Below are 25,219 nucleotides of genomic sequence, written 5' to 3'. Positions count from 1 at the left end.
AAAAAAAAAAAAGCAAACTATAATTACTCTATTTTAACCACAAACTCACCACACAAAATGGAATACATTGTGACAACAATAACTTAGGGAGGAGGAAAGAGATGGAAGCTGCTTAGACTAAGGAAATAAGAGGCTATCAGAAAACAGGCTATCTCATCTATGAGATCCTTCATACAAACCTCATGGTAACCACTAAACAAAAAATCACAACAGAGACATGAATGATAAGTAAAGAGAAAACTGAGAGAACCATCATAGAGAACCACCAAAGTGAATAATAGGCAGTGGGAAATATGTAGAAAGAGAAACAAGGGAAATACAGAACAGCCGGAAAACAAGTGATAAAATGGCAGTATTAAACCTTCATATACCAATAATTATTCTAAATGCAAATGACTGAGTATTCAATCAAAAGATACAGAGTGGCAGGATGGATTAAAAACAAGACCCAACAATGTGCTGCCTTCAGGAAACACATCTTGGCTCCAAAGAGAAAAAGAGGCTCAGAGTGAAGGGATGGAAGATGATACTCTAAGCTAATGGCAAAGAAAAGAAAGCAGGTGTTTCCATACTTACATCAGACAAAGTAGACTTCAAGATACAAGAACTAAGGAGAGGCAAAGAGGGGCAGTGTAAAGAAATTTAAAAAATCATAACAAATGTTTCTTTTCAGGACGTTTATGTGATTTCTTAGAAAAATGAAGAAATGTAAAATGCTACTTTCAAATATATGAATATATTTTTAGATTCGATTTAATGTAGTGTAAAAAAAGTTTCTCTATACTAACAAACTTTAAGGTAAAAACATAAAAGTTTATGCCTACGAACAGATTTTTAAAAAGCTCTTCAGATATAAATGATTAATTAATGAACAATTTGTATAACATTTTACAGAAAAATTTCCTTTTCAGGAGCTACATAAAGAGAACCAGTTAAATTAACAGTAGACCTGTATGCCATTTACAACTATTGTAGTAATATTTCACTCTTTGATTGCATTTCTCTTAGGAATTATTTTCACCTTCATTCTTAAATGGTCTTGGTTTCAAATGCCTGATCGTTCCAACTTTCATTACAGATTGCAAAAGTCATTTATAGCAGAAATTATCTTTAAAATATCAAATAATAAAAATGATGCAGAATTGATTGTGCTTTTCCTTTAAAAAATTATTAATTTGAATTTTGAGTGGACTGCATAATCTGAAAACTATATATAACCAAATAATTTCACAAATAAAAAATATTTAAGTACAAACTATTTCAAAATTTTAAACAGTACTCAAGATAAAACGGATCTTTCATTTTTGTTAATTTTTAGTTTTGTTGTTCTTGTTCATTTGGTCTTCATTTTGTTGTTTATTTTTAAAGATATATATATTATTTATAAAGATATATGTTTAAATTTTTGTGATAAGCATACTTAACATGAGATCCATCCTCAACAAATTTTAAGCACATATAACGTTGTTATTGGCTAGTGGTTCAATGCCATACAGTGAATCTCTAGTGCATATCTATCTTACTCAAGCGAAAATTTATCCCTGTTGATTAATAACTTCCCATTTCCTCCTCCTCCCCAGCCCCCGGTAATCACCATTCCAATCTTGAGTTTATGAATTTGACTGCTTTAGATACCTCCTTTAAGTGGAATCATGCAGTACTTGTCTTTCTTTGTCTGGCTTATTTCACTTAGCTTGATGTCCTCAAGGGTGTTTGGTTTTTATTTTTAAAGAATCGCACCTTAAATTATACATGATATACATTTCCTATTTATAAATATTTTAAACAAAAAACATAAAATAATGATAGTATCGCTGTGTGTTTTTGAAGGAAATACTCCTATACTTTTGGATGTTTATGGTTATTTGAGGGGGCCAGCCCCATGGCCAAGTGGTTACATTTGCATGCTCCACTTTGGTGACCCAGGGTTTCACCAGTTCAGACCCTGGGCATGGACCTAGCACTGCTCATCGAGCCATGCTGAGGTGGCATCCCATACAACAGAACCAGAAGGAGCTACAACTAGAACATACAACTATGTTCTGGGGGGCTTTGGAGAGAAGTAGAAGAAAAAAAAGAAGATTGGCGAAAGATGTTAGCTCAGGTGCCAATCAATCTTTAAAAAAAAAGAAGAAAGTTATTTGGAGCATAATGAAATAGACCTACTGAGAAACAAATCTTTTTTCTTCTGTAACAATTGGCGTTTACTTGTTTGTTTTATTTTGCTTGTATTTCTAGAAGAAAACACAAGAAAACTACAAACTTTGGAGCAATTAATGACTCTCAAAAACTTTGCATTTTGGAGTCTTTTTTTTCTTTTTAAGACTGGCACTTGAGCTAGCATCTGTTGCCAATCGTCTTTTTTTTTTTTTTCTTCTTCTCCCCAAAGCCCCCCACTACATAGTTGTATATTCTGGTTGTACATCCTTCTGGCTCTGTTTTGTGGGACGCCGCCTCAGCATGGTCTGATGAGCGGTGCCATGTCCACACACAGGATCAGAACCCATGAAACCCTGGGCCACAGAGGCGGAGTGCGCGAACTTAACCACTTGGCCAAGGGGATGGTCCCTGCATTTTGGAATATTAATTTACATCTAATGTCTTTTTCATTCAAGGTTTTCGACTTTGTGAGTTACTTACTTTCTCAATGTCTCAGTTTTCTTTTTATAAAATACAACTAGTAATACATTTATTAACAATTATAGTAATAATATCTCCACAGCAATCAGGATTTTTGTAAAAATTGTGTGAAATCATGCTTGTATTTGGAACTCTCATGTAAATGTATTTATATTAAGAAGTTTCATTTAATTGAATTCCTGGTTTCTGTTAATTTTTAAGAATTGACTTAGAAAGGAAAGGAGAACTAAGACAGACAGGGAAATTGGAGTCAGTGGTCTCTTCAGTAAAACAGTAAAATAAAGTAAAAGAATAAATAGATGGAGAAAAGCTGGGGATTAGATGCAAGAGACCTAAAGAAAGATGCATAGAGGGAAACAGAAAGAAAAGGCCTTTAAGGAATTTTTGTAGGTGCAACAATTTGTGTCCTGTAAATCTTTATTTCTCTATATTACTTTAAAAAGAATTCTTCTATAGGCCCTTGTGCCCCCATTTCTGTTCCAACTCATTTTCCCTTACAGTTACTGCTTTCCCTGAGATTTCTCTTGCCACCTCTCCATGAAAGAAGCATTGATTGAGTGATAAAGCAAATCCAGTTACATGGCTGTAGTGATCTCATTTCACAAAAGAGTCTGGAGAAATAAGTGTATCCTTAGAGTAAACTTCAGATCACTTAAGAGTTTTGAAATTCTGAAATGCCAACCGAAAGAACATTTGTAGGGGAAAGGAATAGCTAAAAAGAGCATGAGTCAGAATAATGTCGGAAGCCAGACAAAGCAAAATATTCAGCCCTGGAAGAGAGACGAGATGAAGTGAAAGTGGCCAACGCTGTTTAAACTTCCTGTGGATGTTTCCAGTGTTAGGAACTGGGTGTGCAATAGGATTCAAGATATTTGCAAAAGTAAAACCATGATGCAATTTATTATTTTTTCTTCCCTTCTGTCCTTTTCACCTTTGTATTCTCTGTCCAAGCCTTTCAGATAAGTTATTTCTAAGATACTCTCAGCACTATTTGTAAATGCCTTAAGTATGTGGATTTAATTAAAAAGTGACTGTAACATTCAGACTGCCTTGGATAGGAGACGGTATAAGGGGATTGTGAAACACGATTTGATAGAAGGATGAAGACTCTATTCTTGGAGGAGTACAAACAGGGAAAGGGACATTGGCAACCACCAAATAATCCAATTTGGGGATTTAGGATTAAGAGTCAGGTCAAATGTTGCAGACGATTCTTAGTGCTGATAGAGAGAGAGTTCTGGATCAGCATAAAATCATACATAGGGCAAGTCAGATTGTGAGAGGAATGGTAGGAATGGTATCTATTCCCTGAGTGACGGAAATGAGAAGACAACGATGAACAATTTATTAGGCCGGAATAGCAAACAAAAAAAGGCAAGATGAAGCACAAAAACAATATTCCAAATGATATGCTTAAACTTGCGCCTATGTCTACAAACTCAGGTTAGAGCCATATCTCCTATCCACCCAGTGGTGAAATCAGATCTTAAGGAGAAATAATGTCATTGTCCTTGTCTTTGTCTTAAGCATCTGACAAGGCCCCTAATCACCCCCATTATAATGGCATTCACTTTTTTTCAATTCCCTCCTTCATTGTCCTTATCTCTTTGCAGGAACAGGACAGATCTTTTTTTTTTTTTTTTTTTTTTTTTTTTTTTATCTTAGTCCTGTATCTATGTACCTCAAATTAAGATAATTTGAGCCTTTCCCAGCACTGATTAGCTATGTATGAATAATGTGTTTGCTCTGAGAATTCATTCCTCCAAGGTAACACATTTTGCTGAACTTAACTTCTGCCAATTCCGTATTGCAAATCATCCAAAGCAAAACACTGCTGAATCTAACTTTTTGACAATTTTGGTTTGAGTGCTATCACAATAAATATAATTATAATAAAAATAATTCCAACATTAACAATTAATAATAATAAATAAAGATGTGATGATGAGGATGAGGATGATAGAAAAATGTTGAGTAGTATACCGTTTCTAATTTGACAATGGCAGGCTAGGTGGGTTAGAATAATCCTTCTGCTGAAAACAACTAGAAAAGCTAGATTACATATGTGTGCATATATAGCACACACATACTCACATTTGTACATATGTATGTTCAGCTGCATGGCCCGAAGTGTAAGTGTCTCCTTTTATTTTGAACCTACACTCACTTACCTCACCCTGATCTTAGCCCTGGTAAAACTTCTGGAAACCAAAGACAAAGAGAAAAATCTATGTAAAAACATATAGATGCAAAGGGCATATTTCCTTCAAATGAAAAAAATGTTTGTCACCTAATTCTCAACAGAAAAAAATTAGATTGAAGAAGATAAAGAATGGAATCTTTAAAGTGTTGAAAGTAACTATCAATCTGGAATCCTATACCTAATCTATACCTAGAATTCTATTCTATGTCTACAATATCTTCCAAATATGTAGAGAACATAAAGAAATATTCAGATAAACAAAAACAGAAAATTTGTCATCTTTATCCTCATATTACTGTCTTAAAGGGTGTTTTTTAAGCAGAAGAAAAATAGTTTAATATCGAAGTTTCATGATGCAGGAAGGAATAAAGAGCAATGGAAAGTATAAAATGTGGCACTTCTAAATAAATACAACTGTCAAAACAAATTTGTGGAGTTTAATATACACGCACATAACATTACACACAGATACACACACATATAAACCAATACTTATAGACACATAGGTACAATAGAAAACAATAATAGTATAAAGAATGAGGGGATAGAAAACAGAGTTAAAATGTTCTAATGTTATTCAATTTTCCAGGAAGTTGAAAAATTCAGAAATGCATATTAGAATCTATGATTAACCTCATTAAGAAAAGTAAAAGAATGTATAAATACAAAACCATATGGAAGTAAAATGCAATTTTACAAACTGCAAAAGATATTAAGGAGACAAAAGCCATATAGTTTAGGAGGGGCAAATAAAAAGCAAATATTACTCAAATGCATCAGTAATTATATTCCATCTAATGAAATAAATTCTCCAATTAAATCAAAAGAACTTTCCAGAGGAGGTATAAAACAAGACCCAGCCATATGTAATTCCTAAGAAACCAACTTTGCTAATGAATATGGGAAATTAACAGATGGAAAAATAAAACTTTGGACACATATAGTATATAGCATATACAGTGGACACTAATCAAAGCTGGTTTAGCTCTTGTAAAACCCGATCAAGAAGACATTAAAGAGGAGTTTAACTAGAAAAATAAAGGGTTGTATATTAATGATCAAAAGTTTATTCTACTAGTTAATACAACAATTAGGTTTGCATGTACATGGCCCTGATACATATAAAATAGTTTGAATACGTAAAAAAGAAAGATTCAAGTTGACAACAAAGTTAGAGTTTTTAATATACTTCTCTCAAAAACTCATAGAACAAGTCTATTAAAAATTTATAAAAAGTTGGATGATTTGAACACCTAGGAAACAAATCAACATATATAGCATAATGCACCCCACAACTAAAATGTACACAAATGGATACAGAATATTTAACCTGACTTTTGCTCAGCCATATAGTAGGTATCATCTAATTATGAATATTTTAAAGCATACAGCACAGAATTCTCCATGCACAGAATTAAGCTAGAAATAAGTAGCAAAAAGTTAACTAAAAAATAAACCTATATATGATTGGAAATTAAGCCAAATGCTTCTAAACAACCCATGCATGAAAGAAGTAGTCACAATGTAAATAGAAATATTTTGACCTGAATAATATTGATAATCTCATTTTATGAGGCCAATGTAAGGTTGACTTAACAAACTGAGAAGGGCATTTTAATTCTTGAACATAGATAGACAAAATATACCCCCCAAAATATTAACACACCTAATCAGATTACACACAAAATGGTGATTAAATCATGACCGATTTTATTTTAATCTAAGAATGCAAGTGTGACATCACAAAAAGATCAATGTATTCATTGTTAATGAATGTTGACAGATGTTTTAAATGAATGCTTGAATGAATGTTAAAAATATGTTAATATTATTAAAATAAATCTTTTTATCTCAATGTATGCAAACTTGACAATTTTTAACATCCATTGGTGATTAAAAAAAATCTTGGAATATTCAGATCCAAAGGGATCTTTTATAATCTGATAAAAATTTATCAACTACCAACCTATATTAATCAATTTTGTCAGCAGTTTGAAACTTTTTTCCTCTAAGGTCAGGCACAAATAAGGATGTCAGCAATCTGCAAATTTTACAAGTATTAAACATTGTACACACAGTTTAGTTTTTGCAATAAGGAAATAAAAATAAACCAAAGGTACATGGATTGACTAAGAAATATAACCATGTTAATTATCATTATTCTCAAAGAATATGACCATAGAACAAAATTAATCTACAATCAAATCATAAAAATTAACAGTTAATAAATGCTTTCAACAAGTCACTGGATTGAGCATCAATACACAAAAGTCAGTGCGTTTTTCCATATATTGGAAACAAAGCCAGGGAAAATAAATTTTTCAAAAATGATGCTACTTAATTTATCATAAAAAATACCTGTGGATAAATCTAATGAAAGATGTGCAAAATCTGTACAAAGAAAATTTTGGAATATTATGAGACATTAAAAAGAAAATATTAAAAGATTTACAAAGTCTGTGAATAGGAACTCAATGATATAATGGTAAGAATGTTCCCCAAATTAATCCAGAGATTCAGTAAATCCTGAATAAATCCCAGAAGGGTTTTTGGTTTTATTTTTTCAGAAATAGACTTGGTGATTCCAGAGTTTACATGACAGTGTAAAAGGATACGATTATCCAGGACAATATAGAAGTCCAATCCACGTGTAAGTAAGCTATGTCAACAGTGGAGGTGGGAAGAGAGGGCTGAAACTCAAGGCTTTTTCAGAGACAAAACTGACAACAATTCTTCCTTCCTACCCCAGTTACATTTATATGCCACATCTCCAATTATTTAATTGTGCTACATTTTCCTGCTCTCTATTATTTTCCAGAAAGATTTTTTTGAATCCAGTTTTAAATTTAGTAAAAACAATTTAATCACTGTGTTTCCTTTCTATTTAGGCTATCAGGTAATTTTTTAAGACACAATAATGAGAACATATATATTAGAGTGTGAAAGATAAATGCTTGCTTTAATCATAAAACGTTAAGCAAATTTCTTCATATTGGATCATATTTTTCTCTTGACTTCCATTTTCAAGTGAAAATTGCCCTTAAATAGATTGAAATCATTACAAATTGAACAACTGTGAGAGAATAATAAAATCAGATGTCAAAATGTTAAGTAATACTATTTTCACTGACATGTGAAAACATGAATATATTAATCTTAATTATAATAACTTTATGAACCATCTTTCATAGCAATATAAACTTGCATTTTAAAATAGTCACTTTTTCAGTTTCTCAAGTGCGCAGCACATTTCCCTTAAAATGACATTGTGTATAAATTCATTACACCAGTTTTATCATTTCAGGTGTGCATAGAATAATCACAAAGAAGACTGAAAGATTTTGGAAACTCTAAGTTGTAGAAAGTATACAGTGGTGAAAGCAGATTTTATGTAGCTTGATGGGGAAGGCTAAACTGCGGAATTTCTCCTTCTTTGTAGATTAGTACGAGCCCCTCCATCCCAACCCCCAACTCCCCTATATCAAACACCTGAGGAAAATTGGCCACCAGGTTCTCTCCTCACACAGGTGAAGGTTGTTCTGTGCTCCACCTCTTTGGAATGAAGCCAGCATAAAGAAATCCTACTATAAAATTCATGCCACGGGGCTGGCCCCGTGGCCGAGTGGTTAAGTTCGCGCGCTCCGCTGCAGGCAGCCCAGTGTTTCGTCAGTTCGAATCCTGGGCGCGGACATGGCACTGCTCGTCAGACCACGCTGAGGCAGCGTCCCACATGCCACAACTAGAGGAAGCCACAACGAAGAATACACAACTATGTACCGGGGGGCTTTGGGGAGAATAAAGGAAAAAATAAAATCTTTAAAAAAAAAAAATTCATACCAAATTTATTAATCATTTTTTGTTGTCTTTTGGCTTTTTAAAATATCTAAAATTTTCTTTAAATTTGAAACCATCACTAATTTAAGGAGAGGATAAGTACAGTACAAAAACCTTTTTCCCCTGAGTCATTTAAGAACAGATTACCAACACAAGGACCCATTCCCAAAAACACTCTCATTTGTATTTTCTACAAACAAGGGCATTATCCTGCACAGCCACCAATATCAGAAAATTAACAGTGATACATTATTACTGTCTAATCCTTGGACCCTGTTCAAGTTTCACAACTCGTCCTGGTAGGTTACTCATAGCAAAATGATCTACTCCCTACGGTGGACAGGTCTCTTTACGCTCTTTCAGTGTTGAACAGTTTCTCCCTTTTGCTCTGACTTACATAATCCTGACACTGATGATTACAAGTCAGTTACTTTGTAGAATGTCCCTCAATTGAGATTTGTCTTTTATTTTCTCATGATTAGATTCAAGGTAGGTTTCTTTAGTGGGAATATCACAAAGTGATGCTGTGTTCTCACTGCACGCTCTCAGGTGATGCATGCTTTTGATTTATCCTGATGATATTTATATTAGTCACTTACTTAAGGTGGGCTCAGCCAGACTTCTCTACTGGAAAGATACTCTCTACCAATTTTTCTTAAGTATTTTGTGGGGAGGTGTTTTTGAAACTATGCATCTATTTCATACCTAATTAATCTTCCAATGTATGCATTTATTTATTTATATCAATATAGACTCAGATTTTTCTCTTTTGTTCAATGGATTATAATCCATTTAGGCCATTAATTATTTCAGTGCTCAAACTGTCAACAATTTGGCCCTTCAGGATGCCTCCATTATTCCTTGAGCACAATATGTTCCAGGATCATCTTAGAATTTTCCTGCTCAGCCTTGGAATAAGCTCTATCTCTAAGGAAGCTTGGTTCTTTTCAGCAGAGAACAGTATTAAGACCTGGTCACTGAGAGCGTTTGTTGCTATTAGTGTCACTTCTCTCAGGCGCTCATTCTCTGTCTCCATTTCTCTATAGATAGATATAATATATATATATATAAGATATGTATAAATTTACATTTATAAATATCAATGTATATACATTCATAGATATATTTATATACATATTTATTTCTATGTATTGAAAACCATGATTTCATTATCAACACATCCAATTTCAATTCAATATCAGTGTTCATGCTTGTTTATTCCCATTCCATATTGTAACCTATTCTCCGCCTTTGAGAAATCTGGCTCCTGGGTTTTCTTTTCAACTTTACTTATTTGATCGATTCCCTTCTGTGTAACCCATCTTTCACCTGTGCCATTTTCTCCCTAACACAGATTACTCCTCACCATGCTTGTACTCTGACATCCTGGGCCAAAATGGTTTCTTCCAACCCTAATTATATAAGAAATAAAGAGTGAACTCAATCAACCAAAGAACAAATAAGTGCTCAAAATCTTGCACCATTGCAATGCTTAAAAGTTTATTCTAGTATTACCTTTCTCAGAAAATGGAAACAACTCATAGCAAATGACAGAAGTAGAGCAAACGTTTTCTGCACTGGTGATAGATCTGAGAGTTCTACCCTAACTCAGATATGTTTGTCTGGGAGTTTGGAGATAATCTTATCCTCTAGTTGTCAGTCCTTAGCATATTATGACACTCTGCTTGTCATCTTTTGGCTGTGCAGCTCCTTCATTCACTCATCCATTGAACAGATGTTTACCGAGGGTGTACTAAAAACTAGAGATGCAGATGGGAGTAAAGTCAGTCATGATCTCCTCCCTCTGGCACCTTAGTTTACGGTGGTGAACAAAACGGGGGGAGAGAAACAAACAAATGGTAATATTTCTTGCTGAGCATCATGGAGGCAGCAGTTTTCTGAGAAAGAGAATATCTAGGGGGACTGCATTTGGACTTAACTGTATAGGGCCAACTTCTCTAATACAGTGATATTTAAGCTGATAAATAAGACTTAAGCAAGAGATGGCAGGAAAAAGTCCCTGAACAGGAAACAGTTGAAAGAAACAAGTTTGGATTCAACGTAACTAGGATTTGGGGCAAAATTAGAGTAGGCTAGAGATACAGAAGTAAGAAGAAGCTGAATCTTGTCCACTATGCTGTATATGAAAAAACACTGATGTGTTTCCAGAAGGGGCATTATCAGAATTACATTTTATAAAGAAAACTGTAATGCTTTGGAGAACAGATGACAGAATATTTTAGTTTAGGCCATGAGTAACCAAACACGGCCTGCGCACCAAATGTGATCCACTGTTTGTTTTTTATTTTGTTTGTTTTTATGAGTTTAATAGACATTATTTTTTATCACAGTTTTAGATTCACAGAAAACTTGAGAGGAAGGTACAGAGATTTCCCACATACCTCCTGTCCCTATACCTGCATATCCTCCCTTATTATTAATATTGCCCATCAGAGTGGTACATTTATTACAATTGATGAACCTACGTTGATACATCATTATCTCCCAAAGTCCATAGTTTACCTTAGGGTTCACTCCTGGTGTTGTACACTCTATAGGCTTCGACAAAAGTATAATGGCAGGCATTTATCATTCTGTCATAGAGTTGTTTCACTCACCTTAAAATCCTCTGTGATCTGCCTATTCATCTCTCCCCTCCCCCTACTACTGATCTTCTCGCTCTCTTCATAGTTTTACCTTTTTCAGAATGTAACATAGTTGGAATCATACAGTCATACAGCCTCGTCAGATTGGCTTTTTTCACTTAGTAATATCCATTTATGGTTTCTCCATGTCTTCTCATGGCTTGGTAGCTCGTTCGTTTAGTGATGAATGCCATTCCATTGTCTGGATGTACTGCAGTTTATTTATCCATTCACCTACTGAAAGACATCTTGTTTGCTTCCACATTTTTGCAATTATGAAAAAAGCTGCTATAAACTGCATGTGCAGGTTTGTGTGAAGACAGAAGTTTTCACTGCCTATTTTTGTAAATAAAGTTTTATTGGAATGCTCCTTTGTGTAAGTACTTACTATGGCTGCTTTCTCACTACAATGGCAGAATTCAATAGTTGCCCCAGGGCCCCTGTGATCTCTAAAACCTAAAATATTTCTTATACAGGGATTAATAGAAAATGTTTGTTGACCCTTGGTATTGGCAAGAAATAATAGTAAATGTGACCAAGCTTTAGGTAATATGGGTGATAGCACCTCAACAGCTTTGAGATCTAAGTTGGTAATTAGGACCAAAAGAGAAAAGGAAGATGGTTCCTAGTTTTACAGTTTTAGGTACAGAAAGATTGTGGTTGTTTTTACTATGATGCAAAAACTGTGAGGTAGCAATAGGTTTTATCAGTTTTTTACTACTGCTGTAACAAAGCACTATAAACTTAGTGGCTTACAAAAACACAAATTAATGCTCATACTGGGCTGTAGGCCAGAAGTTTGAGCCTCACTGGGCTAAAATCAAGGTGTTGATTAAGCCATATTCTTTTCTGGAGCCCTATGAGAGAATCTGTTTCCTTGCCTTTTCCAGTCCTGGAAGACCCCTTCATCCTGAAAGCAGCGATGTTGTGTTTTTCTGACCATTCTTCCGCAGTCATATTTTCCTCTTAGTCTGACCTCAGGCAGGAAAGCTTCTTAGCTTTTAAGGACTCATATGATTATGTTGGACCCACCGGGATAATCCAAGATACTCTCTCCATCTTAAGATCCTTAACCTTCATCACATCCACAAAGTCCCTTTTTTTTCTATATAAGGCAGCATATTCACAGGCTCCAAGGATTGCATGTGCATTTGGGGGTGATATCATGGTACCTGCTACCAGCAGGTTTGGGGGGAACTTTACAAGTTCAGCTTGAGATATCCTTAAGACCTCTAAGTAGCTATAACTAATAGGCAGGTTTATTTTTTTAATAACAGCTTTACTGAGATATAATTTATATATCACAAAACTCACCCATTTAAAGTGTACAAGTCAAAGATAGTGCAAACATCATCATAATGTAATTTTAGAGCATTTTCATCACCCTCAAAACAAACACTATTTAGCAGTCCTACTTTCCTACCTTCCTCCTTTCCCCCAGTCTTAGGCTACCACTAATCTAATTTCCATCTCCACAGAATGGCCTAATTGGGACATTTCATGTAAATGGATCACATGATATGATTTTCTGTGACTGGATTCTTTCACTTAGCATAATGTTTTCAAAGCACATCTATATTATAGATGTATCAATACTTCATTCATTTTTATTGCCAAATAATATACTATTGTGTGGATATACCACATTTTATTTTTCCGTTCATCAGTGGTGTACATTTGGGGTGTTTCCACTATTTGGCTTTTATGAATAACGCTGCTATAATTGTTTATTTTTGTGTGGACATACATATTCATTTCTCTTGGAATATCTTTAGGAGTGGAATTACTGAGACATATGGTAATTCTATAATTATCATTTTGAGGGACTACTGAGCTGTTTTCCAAAGTGGCTATACCATTTTACAATCCAGCAATGTATATGAGTTCGAATGTTCCACATCCTCATCAACACTTGCTACTGTCTGTCTTTTTTAAATTTAGTCATCCTAGTGGATATAAATTAGTATCTCATTGTGGTTTTATTAGGTCTTTAATTTTTGTTAACAACATTTTTCAGTTTTCAAAGTACAAGTTTTTCACTTTTTTTAGTTAAATATATTCCTAAGTATGTTATTCTTTTTACCTAATTGTAAATGAATTGCTTTGTTATTTTCATTTTTGGAATATTCCTTATTAGTGTGTAAGCATGTAATTGATTTTGTATATTGATGTCCTATCCTACAATTTTGCTGAACTTGTTTATTAGTTCTAGTTTACTAGTCTCTTAGGATTTTCTGGATGCAATGTCATGTCATTTACAAACAGAGAGAATTTTGCTTCTTTCCAAACTGGAACTTTTTTCCTAATTGCCCTGGCTATAACTTCTAGTAAAATATTGAATAGAAGTGGTGAGAGAGGAACCCTTGTCTTTTTCCTGATCTTTTTAGGGCAAAATTCACTCTGTCACCGTTAAGTATGATATTTGCTGTGGGTATTCTCCAGATTTCTTTTATAAGATTGAGAAACTTCCCTACCATTCCTGGTTTGTTGAGTGTTTTTATCAAGAAGGCAATTGACGCTGGTAGTACATATATATCTGCTTCAATAAGTAGGAACCAGGGTATAAAATAGTGGAATTTAGATCTGTGAGGACAGATTAAACAAATTCAGCATATTCAACTCGTTTTTTCCCTCATTACTCACTTTTATCCTTCTTCAAGGTGAGCTATAGTGTCTCGAACCTAGGAGACCCACAAAGTCCCTTAAGAAGATGATGACAAATTTATCACCATTCACCTGGAATCTAAATAATTTTGCAGCACCACAGTTGTTCACATAACGTATCAAGATATACAGGAAGGAGAAAGATTAAAAATAGTAACATAAAGTAAAACAGCTAGATCCCCACTATTGTATTGAGTCTTGAAGACTATGAGGAAAATCAAAACTACATTCTTATATCACTACTCCCAGATTCCCTTTACTTTATCTCAGTAGTTGACTGGACTGGATCCTTCATCTAAGCAGACTTTTTTTTTTTTTTTTATGATCTGAATCCTTGAGAAATCTATTTTCGTTGGATTTCCATAGTGTTCCATTGAACAGTGCCATTGGACAAAGAAGTATTAATAGGCATTCCAATGAATCTCTTGGATTCCAAATATGACAGCCTTTGCTTCTTTTATATCTGCAGCCCCAATCCATACCCTCCCACTCCAACCTGCAGATCAGTGACCTTAGAGAGTACAATAATTATTTTGGTTTAGTGGCATATATAACCTACATGAAACAGCCTCAGCTTCCAATATATTTTAATCATGATCGTCTGCTGGTAAGATTATCCACCTCTTGGGCATTAGAACCACCAAAATCTCAGAGACGTGAAGGAAAATATTCTTCCAGTGTGTTTTTAGGTTTAACGGTGAGGAAGACCACACTCACACTTTCACCCTTGGTTCTGGGCTCTTAGATCTTGGCTCTTTGAGTATAACCAAATACTGGCCACAGGTTTCAACCAAAGACCATATCTTGTAGGATTGCATGTTGAATATGTCTTAAATTAGGATGTTGTCTCCTAGAGGGAGGCTGATTTTCTCTTAGCTGGCATTGGAGCTGAGTCCTTGGAAAAATAGTCCACATTTCTATTGAGCTGGACACTTTGGAGTCGTGGAACAACTATCGTAATCTGTGGGCATGATCCCATTGCCCTACTTTCCTAGCTATGATGGTTGTCATCAAGTTGGAAAATGGTATGGTGAAATATACTATGATGTTGATTGAAGTTATTAGGTAAGTAGTGGTGCTTGTAGAAGCACTTTGAGCAAAAAAAGGAGAGTCCATAGCTAGACATATGCCTATCCTCATGAGGAAAAAGTGTCACTTTCTTCATGGTAGGAGGAATATGATGGAATTAGCCTGAAACCGGAATCCATCTTGACTTTGTTGATAGGACCATGTTGGATTGCACACTGACTGAGTACTCAGTAGATATGCTATAGCTAGGTAAGACTTAGGACAACAAAAATCATATTATTGAACCCATTTATATAATCTATCTGTACCACTATGAACACTTTATACATGACTCCATTGAGCAAACACTGGAATAACTAGGAAAAGCAACTCTCTGACATGTACAAGACAGGTTGTCTTGTCCACCTGTTTTTGAGAGCCTCCTACACTCTATATGTCCTCTGGCATATACTTAGTGGAATGAAAATATCTTTATGCCCTGTGCTGATTCCAAAAGTTTAATTCCCATAATTTTATAATTCTCCACCAGTCTTCCTTGTCAACAATTTTCTCATGTCCTTCCATCTAATCCATTAGCCACAATGAGTCAATGACAATTTTCTTTCAAAGAAATATGGAAAACTAGATAGTTCCATACTGCTCAAACTCCTTCCAGAATGGTAGATTTCTTTTTACCATTTCTTTTTCCAGTGGGATGGTTTTAAAACATGTTTGCAAATGCTTTGACATTTTTCCCAATAATGTTTGGAGGTCTATGCTCCATTTCCTTGAACCTGGACCGGCTTGTGAATGATTTGTCCAGCAGAGCACAGTAGAAGCAACACTGTGTGACTTTTGAGGATAGATTCTAAAAGGCTAACTTACTTCTGATTCACACACTGAAATACTCACTCTTGGAGCCCTAAAAGGCTAACTTACTTCTGATTCACACACTGAAATACTCACTCTTGGAGCCCTAAGCCACCAATTTTCTTAAGCCACCATACTTCAAAGGCCATGATTAGACCTCCCAGATGACAACTCCAGCTGAGCGCAGCCTTCCTGTTATACATGCCAAGTCAACTGGCATGTGAGTGAAGCCATCTTAGATATTCCAGACCGGATAATCTACCAGATGAATACCATCAAATGACCTTCATTGGTACCACATGGAAGAAAGGATTCACTCAGCTTAGCCCTGCCTAAATTTCTGACACACAAAATCATGAGGTGTAATAAATGATTATTGTTTTGGAGTCATTTGTTACACCATTGTGGATAACCAGAGCACAAGGTGACTCCTGAGTCATCTTGGGGATGTAATACAATAAAAATCCACTTCTGTTTTTACCATCTACAAATGAGAACTACATTTTCATTATTTGTTAACTAATCTTGTGAAATTCCTCATGAGGCCTTAGGTATTATTTGAAAAAAACACATTGTGGCATCAAGGGTAAGTACCATGGGAATCTGAGCAATGTTTGCTTGCAATTAACTTGGAGCTTTGAGGGCTGAGTCCGTTCATATACACGCTGTTTTTAATTAATGATGCAATGATGCAGCACCACTCAATTCTCTAATTTATTGGATCACATGACACTAAAGATGAGCAGTTTATGTAACATATTCAGTTGTTATCTTATTATTAGATATTCTTTCTCTGCAAGGACTCATTGGCAAACCAGACGGAGGGTCCAATAAAGACAGCAGTAGTCAGTGAGGAGTGCAGCCACTTTTGCAAATAAGCGTAGAAGAGAAAAGTGAAGAAATACCCTGATCTCACTTCTTCCCCATTCTCCAATCTCCTAAGAGTGTCATTTTGGTCAAACTGAAACAAAACTCTTCAGTAAGGGAGCCCAAGTGATCATTTCAAAGGGCTCAGACTCCTAAGGCAGAGCATGAGACTAGAAAGAACTGAGAATACAGCTTAGCACACTGTAGGAAATACTGTTGGACAGTGCATGATGTCGCTGACTTAAAAGACATGAGTGTCTATAACATTTTGAAAAGCTGCACAGGCCATCCCAGGCACGGAGACATTTAGGAAGTATCAGTGCGTGGCTACCCAAGATCAATTATTAATGCTTGTGCACCAAAACTTTGGGATTAATTTTAGTTAGGCTAAGTGGCCCATGATCTCTTTTGCCTTCTTAAGCCATCCAACCAAAGCCAAATAAGGTTTTTTCTAGGCTAAACTGTAGGGCTTATATTAGATCCTGTTGAGGACAACTGCTTTCTGCCTTGTCCTTGACCTTGAACTGATAAGGCATGCTGCAGTACATGGCAGTACATGGTTACTTAACTGGATTCTGATTGCTTTTGTGTTAGATTATATATCCAGGATAGAGTATAATAACATAGCTACAGGAAAGATACTTTGCCCCAAACCTAGATATTGGAAGAGGAAGCATGGCTTAAAAATATAATTTTTGTATGTATATAAAGTAGTTTGATTTTTTTTAGGATAACATTTGGAAATACAAGCATTTGATGATTCCTAATACAAGGCTTCCCTCTCTCTGGCAGCATGGCAGCCCCTAGTTTTCTGTAAGAATCTAAATATAATCAAGAAACTATTCTCATTGACTATCTGCCAACTCAATAGCTCCTAGTACGCTCTGTTGAAAATACACTCTTAGCACTTTGTTAAAGCAAACTCATATGTCACGAGTTATCTGTTTTTCCAAGCCAGTCAACTGAAAGAAAGACTTTAGACACCAACTGCACTACTAGAAGGGTCAGCTGATTTCAATCCTCCCTAACCTTTCAGAGGTACAGCCTATTCAAATAAAGTACTCTTAACACCCAAATCCGGATAATTATATAATTGTGAAGCAGAATGCTACATTCTCTTTGCTTAATAGGTTTGTGATGGAAAGAATAGAACTTCCAACTGAGCTTTCTCTTTTCAGTCTGGAGATTATTACAGGGAAAATTTTCAGTCCCTCTAACCATCCTCTGCATGGGAGAAACATTTTCTATTCTTATTGGAAAAAGCCTAACATTAACTCTGTAAAGTTTCACTGAGGCATGAACAGAAGCAGGGCAGAAGCAGAAGAACAAGCATGCCTTGTTTCTGATTTCATTTAACACGCCCACTTGAAAGTGCCTTCTCTTCCCACTGCTTCCTGTGCTTCAGGAATCAGGGAATAATTTAACGAGGCAGAACATGCCTCACAAAGTCAGACTATAGTCTCGTTCTTCCCATTACAGCCCATCTTTTGCGCACTTAGTAGAGGAATTAATTTCAAAATGTACTCCATAATCTCAGGCTTTTTGTTTAGGGGGTATGCGGTAGTTTCTTGCAGAAACTAGCAATATTTATGCAAACTTCTAGCATCATTCACAAAAGACCTTCTGTTTATTCAGGATTATTTTTGTGATGATTGCCATGATACTATATACTATATATCATGTACTTTTCTCTTATAATATGTTCAGATGGAAGAAGGCATGAATATAGGATTAAGTCAATAAGACCCCAATAGTGCAGCATGGGGTGATCTTCCATTCACCTGTTGGTTTCTATGATAAGAGAGTACTCTGCAAATTTCTGTCCTAGGAGGGAAAAGGCAGAATAGGCAAGTGAGATTAACAATTGTCAAAACAATCCCATATGCCAGGCCATTGGCGATAACAGTCAGGAAGGCAACAAGAGCTGGTCGGAGCTCATTTGGTTTCTTGAAGTGTCGCATGATTTACCTAACATCTACACCAGATCACATTACTCGACACACAGAATTCAGGCTTTGAGCCTTCAGATTATTTTAGTGATAGAAAACAAACAAACAAAACCAACTCTTGGAATTCAGCTCTCAATTCTGTATGATTAGATAGTAATAGTTACTGGTAAGTTACTCTGTCATTCTTTATTAAACATCTGACAAACTGTCTTCTACTGGATATTTGTTATTTATGTGTGCTCAACAAACACCCTTACCTTTCACAAAGAAAAAAGTTAATGTATAAGATATCCTACACCTCATAGCCACTAACATTTTTGAGGTGACTTTTTTGTGCATTTCTCTGACATAACAAGAAACAGACAAAATAATAGAATGTAGTGATAAGGTGTTGATTAATCTTTCATTAACCAGGCACATACTTATATCCAAGGAAATATAATACATTTAATAATACTTGGTGAACTCTATCATTCCATATATTATGGTTTTGGGGGTAAATGCTTTTGATTTCATGGAACGTGTCATTTTATGTCATTTTTGATACATTTATTCTCTTAAATTATAATTAATATATTGCTATATTGATGTCAGTCTCTGAAATTTATTTGGACCATTTTATGGTATTCTTCTGTATGAATATACCGCCACTCATTTTTCACTCTCCCATGGGTAAGCTCTCTACCTATGTAAAGTATCTGCCATTGAGAATGATAGAACTATCAATGCATTGTATATCAATATTCCTTGTCTGAATGCTTTATGTTCCTTTACTGTTAAAATTGAATTTTTGTTCATATGCTTATTGACAATATGGGTTTCCTGTTCTGTGAAATACTTGCTCAAGTCTTTTAGGCATTTTTGTTGGAATCTGTCTTTTTCTAATTTATTTTTTAGTTATTTTCTCAGTAATTGATGTTCACTGTATGTAAGCATAACTTTTTGGATTTCACTAGTTCATTTAACCAAATGTCATGAGCATTTTCTTCTCCTTTACATGTACTTAAAGAACATAATTTTTAACAGCTGATATGTATTTCTGTTGTGTACTTCCTTGCTATTTCCAGTTGCCCTGATATATCTAGAAATAAGAAAGATAATGGCCTATGTTCTTTTCTTAGCTCAAAGGTCCCAATTAGGTGTCATTTTGTCAGGAATGAGAACTCCCTCTATATCACCAGCAAAAAAAAAAAAAAAAAAAAACCTCAAAAAAGAAATTAAAAAGAGTTAAAAACAAAGGTCGTGGCTGCTTGGTGTGGCCTTTAGAGAATTTTGTATTTGTTGGTTTTTCAGGAAATTTCATTTACTTCCAAGTTTTGTAAGAAGTCACAGTTTGAACCAATCCCAATTCAAGGATCTTTTATTTAAATGCTAATACAAATTATACAGGTTTTATGTGATACATATGGATAGTTATTGTTGCTAATACTTGATACAGAAAACGATAACCATGTCAATGATTATCTATGAGGAGACATTTAGATATAGATGCTCTATGTTTGGACATACCATCTCGCCAGGTAACATCGTAGTTCTTACCAAGTATTAACTGCACAAGAAAGAATGAGAGAGAGAGGGAGAGGTAGGGAGGGAGGAGGCAGGGATGAAGAAGGAAGGAAAGAAGGAAGGAAGGAATTAAGGAAGGAAGGAGGGGCTGGCCGAGTGACGCAGCTGTTCAGTTCCCAATTTCCGCATCTCAGCGGCCTGGGGTTCGCAGGTTCACATCCCAGATGTGGACATGGCACTGCTTGGCACGCCATGCTGTGGTAGGCGTCCCACATATAAGGTAGAGGAAGATGGGCACAGATGTTAGCTCAGGGCCAGGGTTCCTCAGCAAAAAGAAGAGGACTGGTAGTAGTTAGCTCAGGGCTAATCTTCCTCAAAAAAAAAAAAAAAAAGGGAGAAGAAAAAAAGGAAGGAAGGAATCAAGGAAGGAAGGAAGAGACAAAAAGAAAGAAAATGGATAATCATTAATGGAAAAATACTAATATGAAAAATTAAGAACAAATCACCTTAATCCCACCACATACAGATAATCTTGATTTTTAACACTTCTGTTATTATGCTTACTTAAAACTAACAATGGTGTAGCAATTGTTGAGCATCTCTACAGTTACCCATGGGGTAGTTTAAAAGGAGAAACTCTGTTTCTTTCTCTACTCACAGAATACTTCTGTTTTCCAAATGCATGAATTTTCCACACGTAGCAATTCTCAATTCTCAGTGGACACCAACTAGGTGTCCCACAAATTTAACGCAATTCTGACACTATCTACCTGGAGATAGTGTCGCATCCCACAAGTTAAGGGTTCAGTCCACAAAGACTTCCCTTACTTCAGACACCTGTCACAAGTCCAGGTTGTCAACTCTACTTATGACCAACCAGCTATAAATCAAGGCTCCCATGACTTCCTTCTCAGATTCACTAATTTGCTATGATGGCTCATAGAACTCAAGGAAATGTTTACTTACATTTCCCAATTTATTATAAAAGTATACAACGCAGGAAGAGCCAGATGCATAGGGAAAGGGATGAGGGAAGGGACACAGAGCTTCGGCATCCTCTCCAGGCACACCCTTCTCCCCTAACAGCTGCCTGTACACTAACCTGGAAGCACATCAAATCTCATTGTTCAGGAGTTTTTGTAGAACTTAATCTCCAGCCTCACCCTCTTATCCCTCCCAGAGGTCAGTGGGTGGGGCTGAAAGTTTCAACCCTGTAATCACTCAGTCTTTCTGTTGACCAGTCCATCCCAAGGTTGTCTAGATGTCCCAACTTGTCACCTCATTAGCATAAATTCGAGAGTGCTCAAAAAGTGTTCCTTATAAATAAGAAAAGAAACTCCTGTCACTCGGGAAATTCTAAAGGTTTTAGAAGTTCTGTATCAGGAACTGGGGGCAAAGACCAAATATATTTCTCATTATACCAGAGAGAGAGAAAGAGAGAAAGAAAGAAAGAAAGAGAGAGAGAAAATGAATACTCATTAATTTAAAAATAAGACAGGAAAAATTAACAAATCACCTTAATCTCACCACATACAGATAATCATTTTTTTAAAAATTCTGTTGCTGTTCTTACCTGAAACCAACAATGGCACATCAATTATTAAACACCTCTACAATTATTCATTGAGTAATTACTATTTTTTTATTTTAAGAGAAAATATTTTGACTGTTATATGACTCAATTTTCTTCTGTGTCTGCTATGCACATATGTTTTGTGTCTGTAATATATTTTTGTTTGAAAACACTCTATAAGGTATTGCATTAATATTTGTCATATTTGTATTGGAAATACATATAGTGATATGATTAAAAATTGTTTGAGTATCTTGTTATAATTTTGTTCTTTGAGGAAGATTATCCCTGAGCTAACATTTGCTACCAATCCTCCTCTTTTTGCTGAGGAAGACTGGCCTGGAGCTAAAATCTGTGCCCATCCTCCTCTGCTTTATTTCTGGGATGCCTGCCACAGCATGGCTTGCCAAGCGGTGCCATGTCCACAACCGGGTTCCAAACTGACGAACCCCAGGCTGCTGAAGCGGAACATGGGAACTTAACCGCTGTGCCACCAGGTCAGTCCCTTTAGTATCCTGTTATAGTGACATTTTAATTTTGCTACCAAATGTCAAAGTTTTAAATTATAGTTTCTTCTGGGGATTATTTTGAAATTATAATTATATATAACTATTTATATCTGCAATACTTTCACTCTTATCGCTATCATTTTGTTTTATTTTTTATTATATTATTTTTGTTTGTTACAGTTTATTGAAGTTGTGTATCACAATATATTAAGATAAGCATGCATTATACACAAATATACATATTGTAGATTAACATTCTTCCAAATATATCTTCATCATATCCATAGCGCCTATCTCTATGTATTGCTATGTAACAATATGTAGTTGTACTGTGTTCTCTATTATTTTAAAAAATATGTATTATCTTTTTTCTGGTACAAATTATTTATTAAACTTCTCAAAAAACCTATTTAATTTCATCTTCTTTAATTGGTATATACAAAATTGCCAATGGATTGTTTAATCCTCTACATTTGAAATAAATATTTAGGAGACACTTAACACTCTCCCACCCACACACATCAATATATTAATATTACCTAATATTATCAAGAGTTTTAGTTGATTCATATCTATTATTGTTTTTGAAGACCCGTGTTTAGATGGAAACTTATATATGATTTTTATGTCTTTGTGAATTGACCCAGTTGTCATTGTATAGTATCTCTGGTAATATTTCTTAATCTGTTGTCTAGTTTGTCTGATATTAGCATAGCCACTCTAGTTTTCTTTGGATTTGTACTTGTATGATATTTATTTTTAACCTCTTTATGATTTTATATTTAAAATGCTTCTATTGTAGACAACATATAATTGGCCTTATTTTCTTTAAGCTAATCTGGAAATCTTTTATTTGGCATTTTTGGACAAGTTGCTTTGATGAAATGATTGTGATTTTGGCTGATTTGATTAAAAAAACACGTATACATGCTGCATACAAGAGACACACTTCAGACCAAAAGACACTCACAAACTAAGAATGAAAGCATGGAAAAAGATACTCCAAGAAAATGGCAAAGAAAAGAAAGTGGGGATAGCAATACATATATCAGACAGAAAGACTTTAAAATAAAAACTGTAATAAAAGAAAAGAAGGGCACAATAGAATTATAAAGGGAACAATCCAAGAAGAGGACATAACACTTGTAAATATCTAAGCACCCAACATAGAAGCACCTAAATACATACAGAATTATTAACAGACATGAAAGGAGAAATAGACAGTAACACAATAATAGTAGGGGACTTTAACACTCCACTTACATCAATGGATAGATCATCCTAACAGAAGATCAATGAGGAAACATTGGTCTTAAATGATACATTAGATCAGATGGACTTAGCAGATACATATAGAACATTCCATCCAAAAACTTCAGAAGAAACATTCTTTTCAAATGCACATGGAACATTCTCCAGGATTGATCACATGTTAGGCCACAAAACAAGTCTTAATAAATTTAAGAAGATCAAAATAATAGCAAGCATCTTTTGTGATCATAAAGGTATGAAACTACACATCAACTGCAAGAAAAAAATCAGAAAAGCCACAAGAATGTGAAGATTAAACAAAATGTTACTGAACAATGATTGGGTCAATGAAGAAATAAAAGGGGAAATCAAAAAATACCTGGAGAAAAATGAAAATGAAAATACAACATGCCAAAATCTATGGGATACAGCAAAAGTGGTTCTAAGAGGTAATTTTATAGTAATTCAGGTCTACCTTAACAAACAAGAAAAATCCCAAATAAACAATCTAACAGTGCACATAAAGGAGCTGGAAAAAGAACAACAAACAAAGCCCAAAATCATCAGGAGGAAGGAAATAATAAAAATCAGAGCAGAAATAAACGAAATAGAGACAAAAACATATAGAAAAAAATTAATGAAACCAAGAGCTGGTTCTTTGAAAGATAAATGAAATTGACAAACACTTAGCTAGACTCACCAAGAAAAAAGAGAGAAGCCTCAAATAAATAAAACCAGAAATGAAAGAGGAGAAATTACAACAGATACCTCAGAAATACAAAAGAACACTATGAAAAGCTATATGCCAACAAATTGGATAATCTATAAGAATGGATAAATTCTTAGAAACATTCAAACTTCCAAAACAGGATCAAGAACTAGAGAATTTGAATAGACCAATCACCAGTAAGGAGATTGAAACAGTAATCAAAAACCTCCCAAAAAATAAAAGTCCAGGACCAGATGACTTCTCTGGTGAATTCTACCAAGTATTCAAAGAAGACTTAATACCTATCCTTCTCAAACTGTTCCAAAAATTGAAGAAGAGAGGATGCTTCCTAACTCATTCTATGACGCCAACATTATCCTGATACCCAAATCAGACAAGGACAAAATAAAAAAAGAAAATTACAGGCCAATATCACTGATGAACATTGATGCAAAATTCTTCAACAAAGTAACAGCAAATCAAATACAACAATACATTAAAAAGATCATACATCATGATCAAGTGGGTTTTATTCCAGGGATACAGGGATGGTTCAACATCTGCAAATCAATCAATGTGATTCACTTCATTAACAAAATGAAGAATAAAAATCACATGATCATCTCAACAGATGCAGAGAGGCATTTGAAAAGATACAGTATCCATTATGATAAAAACTCTAAATAAAATATGTATAGAAGAAAAATACCTCAATGTAATAAAGGCCATATATGACAAACCTACAGCTAATATCATTCTCAATGGAGAAAAACTGAAAGCTATCTCTGTAAGAACAAGAACCAGACAAGGATGCTCACTGTCACCACTCCTGTTTAACATAGTATTGGAAGTCCTAGCCAGAGCAATCAGGCATGAAAAACAAATAAAAGAGATCAAGATTGGAAAAGAAGAAGTGAGAGTGTCACCATTTGCAGGCAATGTGATTTTATATACAGAAAACCCTAAGGAATCCACTAAAGAACTTTTACAA

The sequence above is a fragment of the Equus quagga genome, chromosome 9 (genome assembly GCF_021613505.1).
Source record: "Equus quagga isolate Etosha38 chromosome 9, UCLA_HA_Equagga_1.0, whole genome shotgun sequence".
Taxonomy (NCBI): Eukaryota; Metazoa; Chordata; class Mammalia; order Perissodactyla; family Equidae; genus Equus; species Equus quagga.
The sequence above is the reverse complement of the archived record's forward strand: the minus strand, read 5'-3'. Positions refer to the sequence as shown.